A 23,638-nucleotide genomic window follows, 5' to 3' on the forward strand; every position below is an offset into this window, starting at 1 on the left:
CAAGTGCCCAGGACAAACCTCAGTGCCTTACAACTGGGGCTGCAGACACTAACATCTGCCTTCCGCGAGTTCGGTGGTAGCCAGTGTCTCCCTTTTAACATCTTCGGCCGGGATTGGACGCTGAGCCCCGGTTCTCCCGCACCGACCGCGGTGGCTCCGGAAAGGGGCTGAAGGGGGGGCGGTTTTCGCGGGGTTTCCCGGGGCTCCGGAGCTGCCTGCCGTACGTGCGGGCTGCAGACCGGGCCGCGGGGCGGGCGGCGGCGCGCGCTAGGACCCAGCAGGGCTCCGGGCCCGGGTGGGAGCGCGCCGCCGACCCCGGGCGGGCGCCGGGCGCAGGAGCCCGGGTTCCGGCCGCGATCGCTGCAGCTCGGCCGGGAGACGGCGCGACCCGGCGGCGGGACCACCCGCGAGTGCAGCGCCGCCGCAGCCCCCCAATGCGGCCGCGAGGAGCAGCGGGGGGGCGGGCGATCGAAGGTAACGAAAGCGGGGCTCGCTCCCGCCTCCCGCGCCCGCCGCGGTTTAGCATTGTCATGAGGCGCCGCGCCGCCCGCTGCTGCAGCGGGGGCACCCTCGGGGGGTTCGAGGTGCCCGCCCCCACGTTTCCACCTAGTTTCCGATTGATTTATAGCTTGCGGCCCCAGATGGGAAAGATCCAGGGGTGGCAAGTTGCTTTATTTTCATTAGTTTTGTCTCAAAAGTAAGTTCATTAAAAAAAAAAAGGGGGGGGGGGTTGGTAAAAAGTTTCTCTGGAATCTGTAGGTAGGTGTTTTTGGGGAAAAAAATACAATTAAAAAAATTACCGGCAAGTGGATATTTATGAAAATCACCAGGTAATGGATGTGATCCTGTTAATGACTCCGAGGGCCGCCCGCTTTGGTGGGGTCCCCGGCATTACTTTTATTTTCAAGGAACTAACGTGTTCAATGTGGAGTTTGGCTGGGGCAGTTTACAGCATTGCTGTCGCAACTGTTTGGCTATCAATTATAAACAGACTGTCACATCCGTGGGCAGTTTAAACCTCTCTTCAAATACTGTAACTGCTTATCCTGATATGACACAGACAGATGAGAGTTTCCGTTGCAAGCAGCAAGAATATTTCTCTTTTATGAGCAACATTGTTTTGAGGCGAAAAAGCAGGATTACCAGCTGAGGAGGCTAAAGAAACTGTGTATTTCAGGCTTTGTTTATACTCTGGGAGTGACATTTGGGAAAGGGAAGCACCGTCTTTCTGGGAGCTTTTAATTGTGGGGTTATTAATTTATTTAATTTATTAGTTTCCATTGGTTGGGCTCGGGGAACCTTCCGTCACGGGCTGTGCTTAAGGTGAAACATTTGCTAGCAGTTGGGACACATGATTGCAAATGCAAAATGTGTCTCATCCCAAAGGACTGATCTGGTGGAAGCTCCCGTGTGGAGCTGTCGTAGGCAGGGTGCGACCGGTCATTGAGGAAAAAGGGAATCGCTTTCCTTTGCTAAGAAAGACATCCTCTTATATTCCTTTTGTTCCCGGTTATTCATTGATCGCCAGCTCTGCCTTAGACAGGGTGAGCGGCTCTGAGGGTGCCCAGCTCTGAAGACGGCACAAATGTCTGGAGCCCGCTCTAACTCTCACACTGATTGGTCAGTTAGATTGAGACTTAGGAAAACAGTCACCCAAAACCTTCTTTTAAAATGGTGCCATAATTTCAGATTAGCCTCCTTGTGCATGGGTCTCTGCAAGATTGTTTTTTTTTTTTTTTTTTTTTTTTTTTTTTAATCCTGCTGCAGTTTGCATGAGAAAGCTTTAGGTTTAATTTTTGCTTGTTGTTTCTATCCAGATAAAGTAGGCCATTTTGGTGACAAATTTCTTTGCAGACGTCAGCTACTAGCTTCCATTGATAGATGTATCACTTTACAAGACGTTCTCAATGATTTTTGCTTCTGAGTTGTAGAATGCAAAGTTGTTCAACTTAGAATTAATTTTTTTCCTAACCGTTCTTTGATCAGAGTATTTAAATAGCAAAATCAGCAGATGGATACTTCGCCGTATCATTACTTTGATAATTTAAGTGCTTTGTGCGTTACCATGTTTCACGCACTAAATCTAAGTCTTGCAACAGTGAAAGAAAAAGACAATGAAGAGCTAACCATCAAAATCAGCTTGTACACTGTGATAAGAAATTGTGGGCATCTGCTTTGAGAATGCATTTCACAGCCACAGAAAAGGGCATTCTTCAACATATAAGGCTGAAGGTTGTGAAATGTTGCTTTTATAAGACAAACTGTAAGCCCACGGACGTCTTCATTTAGCCTTAAAGTGTCTCATTAAAGAAGTGCCGTCCTAGAAGTTGTTAAATGTATAAACACTTTTCTGATTGGTTTAAAAATTTAGACACAGGAAGTGGATGATATCTAATAACCCATGAGTGGAGACATGGTTGTTATGGAAACTGAGAAGAGTAACCCCACCCCGCCCCCACCACATAACACACACTACCACTACACCACTTAAAAAAAAAAAGAAAAAAAAAACCACCCTGCATGTCATCGCAGATGCCTGGAGAACACGCTGGCTTCTGTAAGCTTTCCCACAGCATCTGTTGAAACCTGAGATCCTGCCTGTCAAATCAAGGTCATTTTACAACAACAACCAAAAATGCAGTCTCCTGGATTTCATAACTGTATTTTTATTGAAAATAGTTCAGGAAAAAGTCTGAAAGCCAGGATGAGCACTTATGCTTACTTAGCATTTTGCTACCTCTGAGTTGTGCAAAGGGAAGGCTGAGAAGAAAGTATTTAGCTTTTAATTTTGGAATGAATCTGATTTGTCTGTCTAGCTGATAGAACAATAAAGAAAAGGAAAAAAAAAAAAAAAAAAAAAAAAAAACTCTTGAAAGCTGCCAAAGGCTAGAATGTCACCTGTGGATGAAGAGTCATCTGGGGAAGGTATAATGGAACTTTTCTGTTTGCAAGAGGGTTCAAAGTTGAACTGAAGCAATTGAACTTAAAGAATTGTGGTATTTTGGGCCCCTGCTGTCAGGTGGCAAGCAGGGGAAACATTAAGACTGTCCAGTGCTCTAGGAAAGTATAAGGGAGGGTGTTTTCGGTAGCTGAGCAGAGAAAGGAAAAACTCCTAAATGGAAATACTGTTTCAAAATTGCAAATATTAGTATTCAGTTGATTTAGGCTACTTTTCTCTTTTGTGGATGGAGAAGAGTGCTTTAGTTTTTAGGATAATTTAGAGGTTCCTAAAATAATGGTTGCAACTATTTCCACTATCTTGGTAACAGTGAGAAGAATAAAAAAAAGAGAAAAGTTTGGAGGACCCCCTCCTGCCGCCCCCCCTCCCCACTCATTCATTTTGCTAAGTGAAAAATAACCAAGGAGGGCCTCTCCTAAGGGGTCATCGTTAACTTTGTGAATGTGCAGCAAGTGTATTTGTTATGTTTTCCTGATTTTGTAAATGGCCTTCTTTAAATTTGAGGTCCTTGATACTCATTTAGAAATATCTTCTTTCCAACATGATAATTTATAGCTTTGTATTGCTTTGTCTTAATTGAAAAATGGTCAGTTTTAAGACATTCATTTAATAGTCAAGAGCATCAAATTTCCCTTGTTTTCATCAACTAATTGTATTGGGGGAGGGAGGAGGTAGAAAGATTCCTAGCTGTATTTTAGTGTTCATTTCATATCCTGCATTGTAGTTGTAGGAAATGAAGAACTTACAGGCAGCACAGCATCATTTGGGTGATTTAGTGTCTATTTCATGATCCCACGTTATCAAATATTTAACTCATCAGTACTTGGTGAAGAAGGTTAAGTTTAATGGCACAACTGGTCTCTTAGCAAAGGATTTCCTGTAGGGAGCTTTCTTATCTGCAAGTATGTTCATTGGCAGGAAATGGGTCAGTTGCTTGTTTTTACAAACTGAAGGAAATGAATGGGATTTGTTGGTTTCCAGAATTTACCTTCATTCTCCATTGTTGGTCAAATAGTTTTCTCAGAACATTTCATTTCTAAAGGGACTTCTGGGGAGTACAGTTAATTTGTTTCAAATCTTTGGCATTTCTGTATTTCTTTTTTACTTCAGGATTTAAAAATTGATCATGATTTAAAAAAAAAAAAAGAAAAGTTGATTGTTATACTACCATATACAACTTATTTTACCAATGCGTATTAACAAGATGGTCAATAAAATTCCAGTTCATTTTCAGTTGTCAGATAGTTACTATTTACTGAAGTTGGAGGGTTTTTTTTTTTTTTTTATTGCTATGATAAATTTTTAATAATTATTCCAGAATACCAACTAAATGCCAATCTTGAGTTTGGATTGATGTGGAGAGGTAAAGGAAAAGAGGCAGCTTCATTCTTTTCTTTGCTTATAAATAAGAAAAATGTTCATCAAGAATACTTATCAGGGGCTGGGGTTGTAGCTCAGTGGTAGAGCACTTGCCTAGCATGTGTGAGTCACTGGGTTCCCTCCTTTGAACCGCGTATAAATAAATGAATAAAATAAAGATCCATCAACAACTAAAAACAAAATTAAAAAAAAAAATTTGTTGGCATGTCAGGTATATGACAGCCTTGAAGATGGATGGCAAGGGTCCAACGTGGGTGGGGTAGACTAAAGCCAGTTTAGAGCACAACAGATCTTAACCTTGAAAGCAATTATTGTACCTAAATCTGAATTATTTGGGGGCTGTTAGTGGTAAGTGTATTTAATTGTTTCAACTTATGTATGTTTCAAATTTTGGAAAGGGGAATAAGGAGTAAACTTCTTTAAAGGAACAGGAGTATATAAACCTCCATTTGCAGGGAACAGCCTGGTGGTGGGGGTGGGGGTGGGGGTGCCTCAGAGAGCCGGAGGGAAAGAGAACCAGTTACTGCAATGTTTTTCACACATTTGTGTAGACATCATTTTTGCTTTATATTTAGCACCCAGTGGAATCTTATGTAAGACTCTAATATAGGAGTTGAATAAAAACAGAGCGACTCTGGGGAAACCCGGAGCTGAAAGCCTGCAGTCACCCCTGGGGTGTGCCTGGAGCTCACCCTAGAACTTTGTAGAACCCCTGCCAACACAGTTGGAGACTGCTGCTTTTAAAATGCCCAGATATTCTCTAAAGAAGGCCAGGAGGAGCTTCTTGCAGAGCCCGTACTCTCTTAGCTAAATAGAGAATTTTGCCTTGACATTTTCTAAGGACCTGTGCTCAGAGTGGGCAGGAAGAAGGTAGTTGATAAGATAAACTGAGAGAAGCCCACAAGCAAATAGGAAAAGTTTGAACTGGCCACAGGTATGGAAAGCCCTGGGCGAGTCCATGCTGAGAAGGGGAAAAGGTGTTTGTAGAGGTTACTTATAAACCAAGGGCCCCTTTTCTTATAAGTTAGAGGAGCATCATGTGGAAATGTCTGAGATGGTTGTAATTTTCCTGGAAGGCAGGGGTACCATCTATTATCACCTCGGGATCTGTTCTATTACTGTTATTCTATTAGTCAGTGAAAATAATTTCATATTAAGTGTCATTCATGAAATGAAAGTTTGCCAAGCTATATAAATCTGCTTGGCAGACTCAGTAGTGTTTTGAGTGTTGAGTAAAATGATAACACACAGATGATATTTGAATATCATCAAATATACTCACATTATCTCCTCTATCATGAAATTGTACTGAAATAGCAGCATGGAGATTGGGCTCAGTTGTCCCCTTTATGTCTACCAGGTCTCTCGGGGCCATGGACAGAGGAATCCCCTTGAGTTCTCCCTGTGATTTTTATAACTGCTCGATTCTTCTATGCCCAGGCTGAAGGGAAGAAGACATCAACAGGGACTTCGGGTGAACTGTGTGCAGTAGAGTTTGGCTTCTTAGGGACACTGTCTGTCTCCCTGCACTGTTTTTTGGGGACTGCACTTGGGGAGTCTATGAAAGTGGAAAGGACTGGTCCCTGTCCACCTTCTCCTGTTACTTCTTTTGTGCTTGCCATGGCCCTTCTACCTGCATGGGGTTAGAGATCACAATTAAAAGAATCCGTGTTCCAGGAAGCCACAGAGCTTCCAACCACTTTTTTTTTTTTTTTTTTTTTTTTTTTTTAAAGAAAGCATTTCCTCTATGAAGGTGCAACTGGTATAAGCACAAAATAGTTGTCTGTGGTCGTGGGTCAAAATGATGGCGGATAACTTACGTTCTTGGAATCGTATGGAAAAAGCTTTTCATTCTCCTTCCACCTGCATTTTAAAGAAGAATGAGTGTGTGCAGTCCTGGAAACCAGTGGAAGCGTCCAGGGCACGTTCATGATAACAGCCTCAATGGGAGCAGGCCTTGCCCTCCTGTGCCTTTGGGGGTTTTCTTTTTGAACTACATGATGTGTGCCAGGACATCACCAAGGTTATTAGTAGAGGACTTCCGCACATGTGACAGTGTGTGCCCAGTACCTTTGCAAATGCAAAGATTCAGAGAGTAGCTAGCCCTGCGATAGACGGGAGTTTAGAATATGATGCAAGGTAGGATTTGAGAGATTTCCTTGCACCTTTAAGATGAGATCAATTACTCTGTAATGACCAGATGATACATGTATCTAAATTATGACCTTCCTAGTGTTTCTTGTGACTAGACAATGTGTAGAAAAAGAAAGTTTCTCTGAGTGAGTGTGGCCCTCTTGGGTGATAGAGGAAAGCCCTATCACATGGGAAGGAGCTCTGGTGTGTCAGGTGCTGCCCCTCCATTACTGAGCTTGATTCCCATAGTAACCTAGTATTAATGTACTTCTACTATCATAATTTTTATACGCACAGTGTCCCATTGTACAGATGAGAAGCTGAAGCAACCTCATTCCTAGGGCCACACATTCTTTGGTACAAACTAGTCCTCATCCCGAGCCTCACCTCCAGATCCCAGGCATTCTCCACCCCAAAGACGACCTCGCAATTGTTCCTCTGACAGTTTCTGTTCCAGGGTTGATGGCAGCCCTTCCACACTTGAAATGGTCTCCCTCTGGGGGTGTTATGGGGGCTCGTCCATGATAATATGCTGTGATAATGGCAAGAATTTGATTCTTGGCTTTTTTCGGTTCCTGAATCTGATCATTAGTGACGGGAGGGACTTTTTAGGTCCCTTGGCGGTGATTATTTTTCATTCATCTTTATCTTTTAGATTTCCCTCCTTCCACCCCTGAGCACATTCCCTTACTTGGTAAAAAAAAAGTTCTAACCACAGGATACGATTTTCCTGAATTACCAAAATATTATACTCAGTCTAACTGTTGGTGGCATCTCTAACCCACAAAAACAGATTTCCTAGACAACACTCACTTTTATAATTGATGTGAACTGCTCAGCACACTCGGGTGCAAATACAGTGGCATCTCCTCCCTTTCACATAAAGAAACTGGCTTCAGCCATCTGCAGGTTGTCTGGTATCTCCTCCTGGGACTGTCTCCTCCTGAGTCATATAGATATGATGGGGGTTCATAGGGACCAGGCTGGGGAGGGGTCGGTTTGATTCCCTCATCTGAACAGGGAGCTCTGCTTGTATGCGAGTCCCAGGGGGAATTGTAAGTCCAGTCATCCGCCGAGCATCCCACTGTGCCTAAAAGGCAGGTGATCAGGTGAAACCAGGAAGGACTTTTGAGTATTGAGCAGAATAACACGGAGATGATATTTGAGTATCATCAAATCTACTCTCATTACCTCCTCTCTTAGGAGATTGTGCCAAAACAGCAGTGTGGAGATTGGGCTCAGAGAGACTGTCCCGTTTACATCCTAGAAGTGTCCAGCATCAAGGATTTCTAGGAGGAGCAGATGTCCACATACTCGGTGAAGTATGTGCCTGACACTTTCTACATCTCTCGAAGAGGTCAGGCAGATGATCAGAACTTGATGAAACTCATTCATATTTCATAGGTCTGAGTTCACATGGTCACGTGCATGAAGTCATAGTAAAGCATTGACAAGGGCTAAGTACATATATAAATTCAGGGAAATTATCCACACATTTATTCAGAGAGCATTTATTGAGCAGCTACTGCATACCAGGGATTATGCCTTTGAAAAAAGATAGAGGATGAAGAAATCACTTGCAGACAGTATACCACCTTTCTGTAACTCTCATCCGGTTTTTAACTGGAAATATCCACACCTGTGCCTCTTTGGAAGTTCATCTTCTAAGCGGATAGACGGACCCAAGCGATGTCCCTCCTTTGTGCCTTTCATTGTAGTTTAAACGCTAACAATGAAAGCTTTGGTGGGTGGGTATGATTGAAGGATGATCCCAGAAAGATGTCAGGAGCAGGCTGGAGTGGGGGACGAGGCAGAGAGCTTGTGGGGACGGTGCCCTCTGTCACGGGTGCAGGACCACTCTCGGGAGTGCCGATCCCACCACGTGAGGTCTGCATGCAAGCTGGCAGAGCAGGCTTCAGCCGGAGAAGGTGCCCCTGGTAGCCGTGGAGGCCCGGCTACCATGCTCTGAGAAGGTGCGGCCTGCAGGGGACAAGGCCAGGGCCTCAGCAGCTTCCACTCCCTCTCCACGTTCCTGAGCTCCTTCTATGACCTTGGAGGCAAAGGTGTTCTAGAAGAATCCTCATTTTTAATAGTCCTTTGAACTTCAAAATGAATGAAGGACCTGAAAGAGTGTTTTCGTTTTAGTCTGAAAAATGGGAACGAGATGGCGTGGAGTCCATACGTTCCGCAGAGGTTGGTCAGGGCACTCTTCCTCTTACAACCGTCCTCCTAGTCTCCCAGGGTAGGAAGCGTGGCCAGCCCCTCCTTTCACCTCTCATGCATCTGGTTTAGCCCGGGACCCCCTGCTGCTTTCCTAAATCCACCTCGTACCCCTGTCTCCAGTCCTGGTGCCTCAGCAGGAATGCTACCTGTGACCTCAGGGGCCCTGTCCATCTGGCTACTTTCCTTCCTTCCTTTGCTTCTGAAGACTCTGCCCCCAAACCACTCTCAAAGTATGGGCTTCAACACTAGACTTCCTGTTTTCCAACTTTGTTTCTGCCAATTACAACAGTGTGACGGTAAGCCAATTACTTAACCTGAGATTCAGGTCTGAGGGATTGTTTCTATAGTAATATGGAAATGGAACTCGATAGATAATGTGGGGATCCTGAAAGGGCCATTTAGGGCCATTGTGAAGGCTGAAACACGGGATCCTGAGCAGCACTTGGCACATAGTTTGAACTCAAATCATTGAGCTGTCTTCCTCATGATGTTGTTAATATTGTTATCTCTTCTGTCTACTGAGGACCTAGGTGGCTCCCTGCTGCCCACTCTGTCCTCCTCTGCCTAACTTTCAAGTCCTTGGGTAACCTGATCCCGCCCCTGCCCAGACCTGATAGGGTTCATTCATCCCTCGACTTGCTGCCTCTTGTCCTTCCGGCTTTCCTGCGCTGTGCATGTTGTTCCCCAACTGTGACCTTTGCTTTTTTTTTTTTTAACCCCTGTGTCACAGAGTTGCCATTTTTGCCCACTTAAAAACTCTGGGTGCAGAGAAAATGCAGTTGGTTCATCTTGCCTACCACCAGCCTTCCTCCCCAGCACTGGCTCTTGATCACCAAGAGGGACGGCTGTTGATCACTCCCATTTAAACACTTGGGGGAACCTGATGATCCAAACCGTGTCTCTGCTCTCAGTCTCCCTGGGAGGGCAGTGCCCCGGCCTAAGGTCGCCCGCTCACCCGCCCCCACGTCTTTGCCGCGATGGAGTCCGTGGGAAAGGGTGATGATCTTGCCCTTCCTTTGGTTTCTTTCGGAGGTGAGTGAGCTCAGGATCCTGCGGTGGGTGGCCTCTGCTCTCAAGCGCTGGTCTCTGGCCCCTGGGTGCTGCTCTTTCAGCTCCCGAGTGGGCGAGGGCTGTGACTTCCTAACACCTGGTGTAGCTGTGGTTTTTCAAAGACCCACAGAGAGCTGTAGATGCATTTTGATGAGAGTCTAGTTAGCATGAAGGTACGCTTGTGTACAGGTGGTTCGAGAGACAGGCACCCGGGCCTTCAGCAGGAAGCAGTGTTTACTAGTGCCGGTGCTGGCCCAGTGGATCGTATCCAAAGGCTGAGCATCTCGTGCAGGAGACGATGTCTTATCTACCTGTTGTTGGTTACTCCTTACCTGCCTGCTCTTTGTCTCCTGTAGAAAGTAGCACACATTCCGATGGGGCCTCCTGCTCTGCAGTGTACAGTTGCAGCAGGGTTACAGCAGAGCTGTGCATGTGCACGCTCCTACCATGGTGCCCTGTTTTGAGAAAGCTTTCCTTTGTTTTGAGAAAGTCCCTACCACAATGAAGCAGAAGCTTTTATACAGTAACACGGAGTCGAAACACAGGTTTCCCAAGATGTTATTCTTGCTACCCTTTAATGTATTATTCCATTCCATTTTGGTTAATGAAAGAAACACTGGTTAGGATGAAATAAATGATCCTCTGTTTGTGAAAAACAAAAACAAAACCAAAACAAAACAAAAACCACGTGTCTGGTCATTGTCTTGGCTTTATCGGAACCTGGTGCTACTCTTTCCAAGGCGGCCCCAGCCCAGTGCCCACTGGCAGCAGCTCAACTCTCCATCAAGCCGCTGGCCTGGCCATCTCTTCACGGCCTCCTCTGGGCACTGCAGACCCTGAGCGCCGATGCTCCCCGGCCTCTTAATGCTTTGGGTTGTTTTCAGTAGTGTAAAGTTACACTCCCACCAATTGTAAATGAGTATCTCTGCTGTTTTATATTCTAACTCTACTTAATATTGTCGGACTTGAGGATGTTTGCCTATTAAATGTGAAACAATCTATTGTCGTTTTAATTCTCCTGGTTGTTAACAAGACTGAGCTTCTCTTGGTGAGCACTGGTCATGACCGTGTTGGATAGGGTTTGGGTGTGTCCCCCAAGGGCTCACATGCTGGAAGCTTGATCCCGCGTGGTGGTGGGAAAGGTGGTGGAGCCTTTAAGAGGTGGGGCCTAGTGAAGGCCGTTACCCTTGGGAAGGATTAGTCCTGGTCTTGTGGAGTGAGTTCCAAGTGAGAAGAAATTGTTAAAAAAAAAAAAAAAAAAAAAAGAGCAAATATGGCCCCTTGTTCCCTCCCTGGCTTCTTGTCCCACCATGAGATCTTTTCTCTCGTGTGCTTCCACCATGATGCCATCTGCCATATTGTGATGCAGCCCCGGGAAACTTCACCAGAGACTGAACAGTTGGGGCTGCCCAATCATGGACTATTAGCTCCCCAAACTATACTCTAAATAGAACTCTTTTCTTTTATAAAGTACTCAACTTCAGTTATTTTGTTATAGCAGCAGAAAATAGGCTAATATGACATACATATTTCTTCATTTGTGAAGTCCCTGTTTACCTGTCATATTTCAGTCTTGATTGACCCAGGACTATTTATTTGTATATAGTATGAGGCAGGTGTAAAGTTATTTGTTATATTACATATACATACATACATGTGCACACAAAAAATATTCTACACACATATAATAGATGCATAAATACCATATACACATATATCATATGTATACTTGTATCTAGGCCTACAGTTTGATCTGTATCTATTTAGCAGCTTCTTGATAGTTATATAGATATTTAATTGATCGAGGGAAACTTTTTATTGAATTACATATAGAAAGTGAGCACAAATCTAAAGCTCAATGATATTTTTTAAAAATGAACATACCCATGTGACCAGAACCTAGATCCATAAGTAAAGCATTACCTGCACCCAAAGCGTCCCCCTTGTGCCCCCAAGCCACTATCCTCTGCAAGGCCATCCCTTTCCTCACTTTGAACAACACAAGTAGGTTTTCCTGTGTGTGAACTCTTCGTGCAAGTAATCGTACAGTATATCCTCTTGGTGTGCATTTTTCTCGCGCACACCATCGTGTTTCTGAGGGTCCAGGCGGGACTGGTTGTTGCATGTAGTAATAATTTGTTGCCCCACCCCATGGTTTATACTGCGAGTGTGCCAGTTTTGGATTTTCATGATGTTTTTTAGTGAACACATGCTTGGTATGTACCTGAAAACTAGTTATTTTGGTAAAGGTTATGCATATGTTCAAGAAGTGAAATTTTTTAACCGTTTGATTATTTTATTTAAAAAAATTTTTTTAGATGTTGATAGACCTTTATTTTATTCATTTATTTATATGTGGTGCTGAGACTCAACCCCAGTGCCTCACACATGCGAGGCAAACACTCTACCACTGAGCCACAACCCCAGCCCCAAGAAGTGAAATTGATTTTGTATATTATTCTTTTATTAACCTTATTATGTTTTTGTAAATTCTTTAGGATTTTTCACGTGGACAGTCATTTGCAAGAGATGGCATTGAGGTTTTTTGCCAGTCCCTGTCCTTGTTTTTTCTTTCTCTTTCCTTACAGCACTGGCCAGACCCTCTACAATCGTGCTGAGGGCTGGGGAGATAGCTCAGCTGGTAGAGTGCTTGCCTTGCAAGCACAAGGCCCTGGGTTCGATCCCCAGCACTGAAAAAAAAAAAAAAAAAACACTACAATCATGTTGAAGAGAAGCAGTGATTGTTGGTATGGGTGCACGAATGTCCTACAGTTGCACTCTGAATTGTGACACTGTCAAGGCGTTGTGTAGAAGCCCTTTGTCAGCTCCAATAAGTTCTTTTTAAATTTCCCACTTTTCTATACACTATTTTCTAAATCTTCAGTGGACGTCCAATAGTATAAAATTATTTTCTACGCGCATTGAGCTATCTATCTGACTCTCTCCTTGAGTGTGGTGAATTAGTCAATTTTTAAAATGTTAAACGAACCTCACATTTCTGAAATAAGTCAACTTAGTTTTATGAGAGTATCTTTTCCATGCATTTCTTTTTGCTTACACCATGATTCTTAGGATTTTTGCATCTATGTTCATGGGTAAGAAGTCTTATGCTTCTCGTCTTAATATGTTTTGGTTGTCAACGTTGCTCTAACCTCTAAAGTCAGAGTTCTCTTATTCCACTGTCTGGTATAGTTTGTAAAAGACTGGAATTATGTATTCCTGAGAATGCTTGAAGCAATTTGTTTATCCAGAACTGGTGTTTTCTTTTCTTTCTTTTTCCTTTTTCTTTTTTACTTTTTGGTACTAGAGATTGAACCCAGAGGTGCTTTACCACTGGGCTACATTCCCAACCCATTATTATTATTATTATTTTAAATTTTGAGGTAGGGTCTCAATACATTGTTTAGGACCTTGCTAAGTTACTGAGGCTGGCCTTGAACTTGTGATCCTCCTGCCTCAACCTCCTGAGTCTAGGGATTACAGACATGTGCCACTATGCCTGCCTGGACTGGTGTTTTCTTTCAGAAAGCTTTGTTTTTCAAAGCTGAACTGTTTCTATTTCTTTTACAGTAAGACTATTTTGGTATTCTCTTTCTCTTTGAATCCATTTTAGCAATTTATGCATTTCTAAGAATTTGTCTCGGTTTTAACATTTGGGGCATTATGATTATTTATAATAGCCTATCGTTGATGTTATTTTTAATCTCTGGGACTTCACAGTTCATTTTCTATTCCTAATATCACTTTATATGCTTGCTTCCTTTTTTCTCTTTTCTCTGAATTTTTTTTTTTTTTTTTTTAACAGTACTGGGACTGAACCCAGGTGCATACTACTACCAGTGCTTCACCCCCAGACCTTTTCTTATTTTGTGACAGGGTGTTTTTAAGTTGTTGACCTGGAACTTGGACTCCTCTCACTTCAGCCTCCATAGTCTCTTGCATTACTGACATGTGCTACCATGCCTGGCCTTGCTTCCCTTTTCTTGAACTCAGAACTCCTTAACTGTGCTCTACTTTACTGATTCTCTGCTTGATCTTTTTTTTTTTTTTTTTAACTGAGAGGGGTATGTTAAACTCCCCAACTAAAATAGTGAAGTATCATTTTTTTCTTGACATATTTGCTGTCAACATATTTAGCATTCTTCTGTGTTCTTGGGAAATAGATTTTTTTCTTTTTCTGAAGAAATACTCACAATAATTTTGGTTTTAAAGTCCATTTTGTCTGATGTGGATATAACTATATTAGGCAACAGGAAGACACAAATAGCTTCCCTTTGGTTAGTTTTTGCTGATACTTCTTTTTTTTTGCGGTGCCAGGGATTGAACCCAGGGCCTTGTGCTTGTGAGGCAAGCACTCTACCAACTGAGCTACATCCCCAGCCCCGATACTTATTTTTCTATTCTTTGTTTTTTCAAACTCTATGCATGTTAATAGTTAAGATGCATCTTCTACATATGATATATAGCTGGTTATTGTTTTTATGCAGTCTGTAAATAATTATCTTTCAGCTGGAATACCTACTGTATTTATATTTACTGTAATGACAAATATATTCCAAAGTTTTTTTATCTTATTTTTGTCACTTTTATTTTCCTGCTTCTCCTGTTTTTTTTTCCTCTCATTTCACTTCTTTTAAATTAAGTTATTTTCCCCTTATTTCATATATTTTTCTCTAGTCATTTGGAAGTGTTTTATTCTGGTTGGTTTGGTTTTTGATACCAGGGATTGAACCCAGGGGTGCTTAACCACGGAGCCATTTCTCCAGCCCTTTTTATGTTTAACTTGGAGACAGGTTTAAGGCTAAGTTGCTTAGGCCCTCCCTAAATTGCTGAGGCTGGCTTTGAACTTGAGATCCTCCTGCCTCAGCCTCCCAAGCCTCTGGGATCACAGACGTGCACCACAGTGCTCGGCTTTAGTGGTTCTCCCAGAATTTAGCACGTATAGGTATCAAAACCAAAGTTAATTAGTCTTCTCTCTCCTCTTAAACTGTGCACGAATCATAGGCCACTTAATTCCAATCACAGTTCCCATTAATAATGGGACTTAGGTCCCATTATTTTGTCCAGCATTTTAGTTTTATCTTTTTTAAAAAACTTTCTAGCCCCAAAGATTAGATATCATTATGTAAAACTGGAAAGGTGTGTTCAGATTTGCCCATCTATTTACCTCGTTCTTTGCTTATAATTCCTTCCTACCCCATCCCTTTTCTTCTTAGATTTCATTCGGTGAGAATAGATCGATAAAAGACTCTCAGTATTTGCTTGTTGCAAAAAGTCTCTTCCTCTTGCTCTTAAAATTGAGTCTTATTAGGTAAAAGTACTCTGAGGTAGATTTCTTAATATGTCTGTAGTTATTGGGGGTTTCGAAGACTTGGTGAATTTGCAGAATGACTTTTTCATTGTTCTGGAAGATTCTCAGAGTCCCTGCCCTGTCATTCTAATTCAAATGCTAAACTTGGTTTTCTGTCTTCTCTCTGGCTAACCCTCTTTCAGATGTTCTGTGCGTCTCTGTGCTGTGGTGTAGAAGGTTCCTTGGACCTTCTCCCGTTTCCTGTGACTGATCTCTAATCTTGCTCACCTCTTGCACACTTGGGCGCTTCCATGGTTATTCAACATTTATTTGACACTCAGCATCTGCCGTGCAGGTTCCTCTGATTGCCCCTCATGGTCTTTTGTTTCCCAGTGCTTGGTGTGTGTCTTTCCTTTTGCTCTGTATGACTTTACTGTTCCTTTCTGCAGGAGACTTTTCAGTGGGAATTCTTTGAGGCTTCAGTTATAGGTGTGTTACTCTAGGATTAGCCTTCAGTTCTTTGCCACACTCCCAGGATCATTCCCAATCTGCAAAGCAAGGACTTAAAATTCTAATCAATTAAGTACTCAGGGCATCTCCAAACCCACTTAAGGACTGTCTGTGGTTGCCCATCCTTAGTGAAGACCGACCTCTTCTACATAGTGCCAATTTGGAGACAGGCGGTTGGTAGCTCTTTGGACTCCTTTCTTTGCTTGAGCACCTGCTGTCGTATTCTGTTCTTGGTGGGCCCTGGCTTAGTCAGTGTCTCCAGGTTTATCTGCTGTCCCCTGTGCCCTGCTTCATTATGAAAACAGAAGCTCAAGTTCTCCTAGAGTGTTAAGAAAAAGCACTCTGGTTATTTCAAAATAGCACTTCCTTCCACAAATATTCAGGGGTCTGGTAAGCCCTACCTTTTGTTAGTTGGGGAAACAATTGCTGCTTCAACCAATGCAGAATAGTGTAATGAATCACAGTAATAGAGGTTTACCTCTCACATGTCCCAAGTGGGTGGCCTGAGGAGTAGATGCCCTCTTTCACTGATGATTTAGAACCCTAGGCACTTGCCACTTCAGCCCACGGCTCCCAAGGTCACTGAACTTATTTGAATTCCACCAGTGGAAAGGGGAAAGAATATGACTGAGTGACTAGTTTCTGTTGGCTCGGCTTAGATGTGGCACATTCCACTTCCTTTCCCATGCCATTAGCTGGTACTCAGTAAGGTGATCACAAGTGACTCACAGATAGGGGTTTTAGAAAAGCATAGTCCAGCCAGGTGCACTGGGGCATGCTTGTCATCCCACCTACTTGGGAGACTGAGGTAGGAGGATCACACATTTGAGGTTAGCCTCAGCAACTTAGTTAAGACCCTGTCTCTAAAGAAATGAATCAATCAATCAGTCAGTACATGTCTAGAGATGTAGTTCAGTGTTAAAGTCCCCTGGGTTAAATCTCGAGTACTGGGGAAAAAATACACGAAAAAATCATAATCCAGATGTGTGCCCAGGAAGATGGAGGAACAGGTTGAATAAACAGTCACTCTCTTCCACATATTTCCTCTCTGAAACTTCAGCCCAACCTGATTTCTCACTTCTCTGAGCATCAATTTCACTTAAAATGAGCATCTTCCAGTGAAGGACTTAATTATCCTGAACTATTTCATGTTGGTACAGTTTAAAGCCCCAACTATGTAATATATTCCTTGAAGGTGTGAAAGTCGTGCTGGTCTTTTGAAAAGGTCCCCTACCACTCAATTTTGAACACACCGTGTGCTCTTTAAAAACCAAACCTTTGAATGAAGGAGAACATTCTTGTTCTAAACAGATGCCTGTGAACATGTTTTGATTGTAGTTACAGTTTGCAGATTACTCTTGGTCTTATTCCTTCGACTTTTCTTGGGGTTTGAAATTTGCCAAAATAAAAATTTGGAAAAGAAGATAAATCCCTGAAGTTTGGAGAAAGTCCTGCAAACCAGAGTAGTATCTGCATGAGAGATGAAATCAGCCTTTCTCTGTGGTGTCCTCTGAAGTATGTTGACACGAGCCCTCTGCTTCCTCTGGATTGCTGTGAGAATTCGTTTAGTCATCTGGAAACGTTCGTTGAGGTCTCCAGAGTGTGGTGCCGATAGGGCTGGGCACAGGGAGATGAGCCTGTGGGTGAGACCCTGCCTTGGAGGGATTAGATGAGGGAGCGTAGACCAGTTTCTCTGAATGGGCAAAGACCTTGACAGTTCATTTTGATTGACGGAGTGGTGGCCAGGCTCTAGATGATGTGTATGATGTTAAAGGCGAAGGTCACGTGCTGTCTCAGGTCCTTTAGCAAGGACCTCGTGTTCAGTTTCCCTTTGGATTTAGCCTTGGGGAAGGAGGAGGACCTGATTCCAGGCCAGTGTTTAGTAAATGAACAAGCGGAGGCTTGGAGTTCTTGAATATTCCCCATGGCCACAGAAAATCTCAGCTGAACTGGACTCTAGGTTGTTGGTACTTGAGTTTAACTCATTATTTTTGTTGCTAGGCCCAATGTTTCCAATGCTTCATTTTTTTTTTTTTTCCTGTTGCTTATAATGACAATGACATATGGACTTAAGTTGTTGGAATCATATTTTGTTTTCACTGAGTAGTTTTCTTTACTGCAGTGTTCTATGGATGGGAAAATACACTGACACCTTAGTAACTCTAATCTATTATCCACCTGCTAGGATGTAAGCACAATGCATGTGGCAAATGACTTTATATGCCAATAAAGCCTGTGTTTTGGAAAAGTGTTGGACTATTTGTATCCAAAACATTGTTTTGAATCAAGTCCTCTGAAATATGCAGATTAAGAATAGGAAGTGATATCCTGAATAGCATCGTCAAAGTTCCAGGAAGGGACAGGCTGAAAATACAAGATGTGGTGGGTCTATAATTAGACATCAGTTCTGCTTCATTTGATGGAGCATCTCCTTTGGCTTCGCTCTGGCGTTAGTCAGAGAACTGCTTTCCCGCCCAGAGGAGTTCGCTTTAGAAGATGTCCCAGGAGGCAGATCCAGCTCTTTGAAAAGCTCAGACAGATCAGGCCCTGCACTTCTTATGTCGTTCCCTTCCTGGAAGAGAAGACAGAATTTCCAGCAGATAGAGCAAAGGATCGCATTGCTAATAAAGTGAAAGGGAAGGGAGCATAGGGCCCATCTTGCAATTGGGTACACTTTCTTCTCAACTCTAAAACTTCTCTCTTACACTTTGTAGAAAAAAATCTGTCTTATTTGAAAAAGTTCCCAAGACTCTACCAACACACCAAATCTCAGCCAAAGACATTAATGAGGTATAGGGCCCAGGAACCAGCAGGCTGAGTATAATAGTTGACTCCCTTTGCTGATGCAGTCAGCTGCTGAGTGGTCTGTTCCACAGTGAGAAAATGTTCCAATCTGTCTTTCATATCAAATACTTAGTCATCACCAAGAGAAGAACAAACACCTTCAGATTCTTCATACGACCAAAGTAACTTTTAAATTATTTTTTGTAGCAAAGTACTCCATGCATTATTATTGGGGTAGCCGTGCAATCTGATTTGTTCATCTTAGTTTTGGTTTATATCTACTATACTACCCTAATGTATTCACAAATAATGCCTACTTTCATTTTCAAAATCATCCTCATGTGTTTGATAAGTTGTGATCACCTTGCTTACAATGGTAGCTGGTGTTTCTGGCAGTCATAGATCAGGTTTGTTCAAATCAATTGTCCAGCTGAGAAAAGCTGCTTAAGATGAAAAAAGAAAAAAAAAAAATTGGTGGGGGGGAAGGGGAAAAAATAACGGAATGTATCAAACATCATTACTCTATGTAAATGTATGAATATGCAAATGGTATGCTGTTACTCCATGTGCAAACAGAAACAACATGTATCCCATTTGTTTATAATAAAAAATAAATAAATAAAAAATCAAGTTGGAAGCATTCCTCCTCAGAAACAATGAGGAACAGCAAAACCAAGATCTGGGTTGGGGGAGGGCAGTGGTAGACAGCCCAGAGAGGTGACCCTAGCTTTTGGGTCACTTCTTAGGACTAATATCAACACATAAATCAGTAACTGTGATTAATATACTCAAAGAATTGAAAGATTGAAAATTTGCCAGAGAACTGAAAATTATAAATAGGAACCAAATACATCTATATTGAAAAATATGCATACTACAGTTAAAGTCCAAAGGTGAACTTTTTGGAATGGTGTAAATGCTGTAGGTTTGGAGTTGGTGATAGTTATGTTTGCAAAATTGAATTGATTGCTGAAACCGTTGATCACAATGGGTAATTTTTAATTTTTTTGTTCCAGGGATTAAACCCAGGGATGCTTAACCACCGAGACATATTCCCAGCTTGTTTTTATTTTTCATTTTGAGACAGGGTCTTGCTAAGTTGTTTAGGGCCTCTCTAATATTGCCGAGACTGACTTTAAACTTGTGATCCTCCTGCCTCAGATTCCTGAGCCATTGGGATTACAGTCATATGCCACTCTGCCTGGCTCAATGGATAAATTTTATAGTATGTAAATTATACACTAAAAAAAGCTGTTTAAAAAACCAAATGGGTAGGATCAATAGAATAGATGCCACTGAAGAGAGAATTAATGAACAGGAAAATAGTACAGAAGAAAATACCAAAAATAAAGCAAGGGATCTGAGAGGGTAGCTCAGTGGGACCTTGGGTTCAATCGCCAACATGAAAATAATGATGATGATGATGACGATGATGACGATGATGATCATAGTAATAATAATAATAAAGCATAAAGGAGTAAAAGGATGGAAAATAAATACAAGACTGTGAAAGATGTAAGGTATGGTGGAAATGTCTAGCATACATGTAATTGGTTGTTTAATAAGAGAACAAAAAGAAAGTAGGACAGAAGATTACTGGGAAAAGCAGCTGAGAATATTCCAAGTTAACAAATGACATAAAGCCATGGACCTGTGACCCCCAACCATTTAACAACAACAACAACAAAAACCAACAGCAAAATTTCTGAAAGCAAAAATACAGAAAAGCTGAAAAGACAATTGGAATGAAGGGAGTGGACACTCCTTTGTTCTTAAATGAGCAACAATAAGACTGACAGCTGACTCTTAAAAAATAAAATAAAAATCAGAAAAAAGTGACATGCTATCTTCAAATTGCTAACTGTTGACTATGAATTCTCTATTTAACAAAAAGATTTCTCAAAAATGAAACATCAAAGGTATTAAAAAATTATTCTGGGGATGTGGTTTAGTTATAAAGTGCATGCTTAGCATGCACAAGCCCTGGGTTCAGTTCTGGTACTGGAGAAAAAAATTATCATAAGCTAATGCATAGTAAAGGAAATCCCATTAAAGGGCTTCCATTGGATAGAATGAAAATAATATCAGATTAAAGTTCAGAGATGCAGGAAGGAATGGAGAGCAATAGAAATAATAATTAGTTAAATGTGAATAAATATTGACTGCACCTAATAATAATTATGTTGTGTAGTTAAAATATATAGAGAGAATAAAACATGATTAAGGAAGAATCTGAAGAAATTAATGAAATTGAATTGTTCAAATTTCTTGTACAGGAAGTTATAAAGAACTAGTTTGCATTAGCCATTAATAAGTAAAGGATGACTTTTTTTAAACTTTAGATAATCTGTAAAATAATGATAAAAGAATGTTAAATAAGCTGCCACACTGGCTTACACCCATAATCCCAGCTCTTTGAGAAGCTGAGGCCAGAGGATCACAAGTTTGAGGCCAGCATGGGAAACTCAGTGAGTGAGACCCTGTCTCAAAAATAAAAAGAACTTGGGGATAAGCTCTGAGGTAGAGCACTTTTGGGATTTAACCCCTAGTACCACAGGGGAAAAAAAGTTGGGAAATAGGAGAAAAAGGAATATAGAGTAGGTGACAAAAATGCAAAATAGTAGGATAACAGATTTATGTCCATATGTGTCAGCGATTATATTAAATGTAAGTAGACTAAATATACTAATTAAAAGTCAAAAGATTATCAAATTAGATTTAAAAGTTATATACTACTTACAAAAATATGGGGGGGGGGGGGCTGGGGCTGTAGCTCATTGGCAGAGCACTTGCCTAGCATGCACGAGGCACTGGGTTTGATCCTTAGCACCACATAAAACTAAACAAATAAAAAAATAAAGGCATTCTGTTAATCTACAACTACAAAAAAATTCTAAAAAAAAGATAGAAGGACCAGATCTAGCGGGATGTAACAATTCATATCATGCAAAAGAAGGATTGTGTAGCTATACTGATACCAAAGACAGTAGATTCTAATGCAGGAAACACTGTTATAGATAAAGATGTTTCATAATGAAAAAGATTCAATTCACTTATTAAACACAACAAGGAGAATTATAGGTCTCCATAAAGTTAGAAATTTTAGCACACTTCTCTCCATAATTGATACAACCACAGCACTATAAAAAAGAGAAAGGATATAGACAGTTTGAATAAAGTTAATTAGCAAACATCTAATTATAAAACCTTGCACTCAACAAATATAGGATATACTTTTTTTTCAAATGCACACCGAATATCTGCCAGTGTTTTTCATATTCTGAGTCATTAAGCAATTCTTAACACATTTCAAAGGATTTAAATCATAGTTTATTTTCTGACCACAATGATATTGTTATAAATCAGTAACACAAAGATAAGGGAAAAATACCCATATGCGTGGAAATTAAACAGTCATGAGTCAAAGAAGAAATGGCAATGATAATTAGAAAATGTTTAGAAATCACAATGAAAATATGACTTATCCAGATTTGTGAAATGCAACTAAAATAACACTTTGTGGCTTCAAATACATCTGTTAGGAAGAAAGGAAGACTTAGGGGTAAATATTCTCGGCATTCGTTTCAATAAATTAAAAGTAGAATACCAACTAAATTGTAAAAATAGGAAATCATGAAAAGAAAGTAATGAAATAGAAAACAAACATCATCAACTGAGCCAAAGAACTAATGAAATCAATAAATCTTGGTAAGACTAATCAAGAAAAAAAAATCACAACCAACCAATATTAGGAATGAAAAGGGATATAACTATATTGCAAAGATAATAGGGGAATACTAAATAACCTTATGATAATATATTTGAAATGTTAGAAGAAATTGACAAAAGTTTTTTTAAATGCCACTTATCCAAACTGGTATAAGAAAAATAACAGTCTGAGTCCCTCTATATCTACTCATATGAATATGTAATTAAAAACTTTCCCATAAGGAAAACTTCAGACCCAGATGGTTTTACTGTTGAATCCACCAAATATTTAAGGAAGAAATAACACATATTTTCCATGAACTCTTCCAGAGAATAGAAGAAGCAGGAATACTCCCAACTTGATTTAAGAAGCCAGCAGAATTTTGATACTAAAACCTGACAAATACATAAGAAAGGAAAATCCCAGGTCAATTTCACTCATGAATATAAATTCAAAAATCCTACCAAATACTAGCCGCATAAATCCAGCAATAAATTACTACATCATGATCTAGTTGGCTGTTTTCCCGAAATGCAAGGTTAGGGTAATATATTTGAGAATCAGTTAATACAAGTCAGTGTATTAACAGAATGAAGAAAAACTCATGTGATTATCTCCATTGATGGAGAAAATATATATAGTGTTGTCCAGCATTTATTCCTGATGATTTAAAAGGAATACTCTTGGCACACTAGTAAGGAGAAATTTTCTTAGTCTTCGAAGAGCATCTACAAAAATATCCTGTGTCATTAGAAAGTAGGAAACATCATATTTAATTAATGACATGTTAAAACTTTCCTTTAGAAAGTAGGAGAAAGACAAATATACCATCCATCACCACTTGTATTAATCATTGCTGAGCAGCTCCTAGCTGGTGTAATGAGGCAAGGGAAAGAAATAAAAGTATTAGGCTGGGAAAGGAATAAATGAAAGTCGGTCATTGGGAGGTTAAGTTACTGTGCACGTAGGAAATTCAAAAGGAATTTTAGTTGTTGCAACTAACAAGTGAATTAAGCAGGTTTTCTGAATTCAAGATGAATATGAACAAACAAATTGTATTTCTCTCTTTTTGGGGGGAGGACTGGGTATTTATCAGTAATAAACACATGGAAAATGAATTTACATTAGAATAAAAGATAATCAAATACCTAGGAATAAATCTAACAAGATACGTAAAAAACCTATATTAAAAGACTTTAAACATGATTGAGAGAGATTAAAAAATAAATGGAGGCATAGATGGTGCTCATCAGATGGAAGACTCAAGCCTTGAACGATGTCAATTCATCTTAAACTGATGTATAGAATCAGCACGATCCCAGTCAACATCCCCAGAGGGATTCAGTGAAAATGAACAGGCTTATTCTAAAGTTTGTATGGGAACACCAAGGATCAAGAATCAGGCGATCACTCTTGAAGGAAGGAAACAAGAGGAGGCTTGTTGCATTGGATGTTAGGATGTCTTGTATGCTGGACTGGTCGAAGCCGGATGTCGTGGAGTAAGGAGAGAGTAGACTAGTGGGAAAAAAGAGAGTCCAAAAAGAGTGGGGCATACATGGATATGGAGGTGATAACAGAAATGTCCCTGCAGGAGAGTGGG

General features: G+C 40.9%; 1 protein-coding gene across 4 annotated transcripts in view; it reads left to right on the forward strand.

Annotated features, from left to right (window-relative positions):
• Window positions 1-316: 316 nt before the first annotated feature.
• Window positions 317-23,638, forward strand: part of FOXN3 (forkhead box N3) — a 403,349-nt gene continuing 380,027 nt past the window's right edge. For 3 of the 4 annotated variants that reach the window (XM_079129282.1, XM_079129288.1, XM_079129289.1), the window contains exon 1: window positions 317-474. The gene's annotated coding sequence lies outside the window, so the exon portion shown is untranslated. Of the gene's footprint in view, window positions 475-2,907; window positions 2,926-23,638 lie in introns of those variants that run through there. The other variant, XM_079129283.1, reaches the window with a different exon arrangement.

This window comes from Sciurus vulgaris (assembly GCF_902686455.1).
Source record: "Sciurus vulgaris genome assembly, chromosome: 2".
Classification (NCBI taxonomy): domain Eukaryota; kingdom Metazoa; phylum Chordata; class Mammalia; order Rodentia; family Sciuridae; genus Sciurus; species Sciurus vulgaris.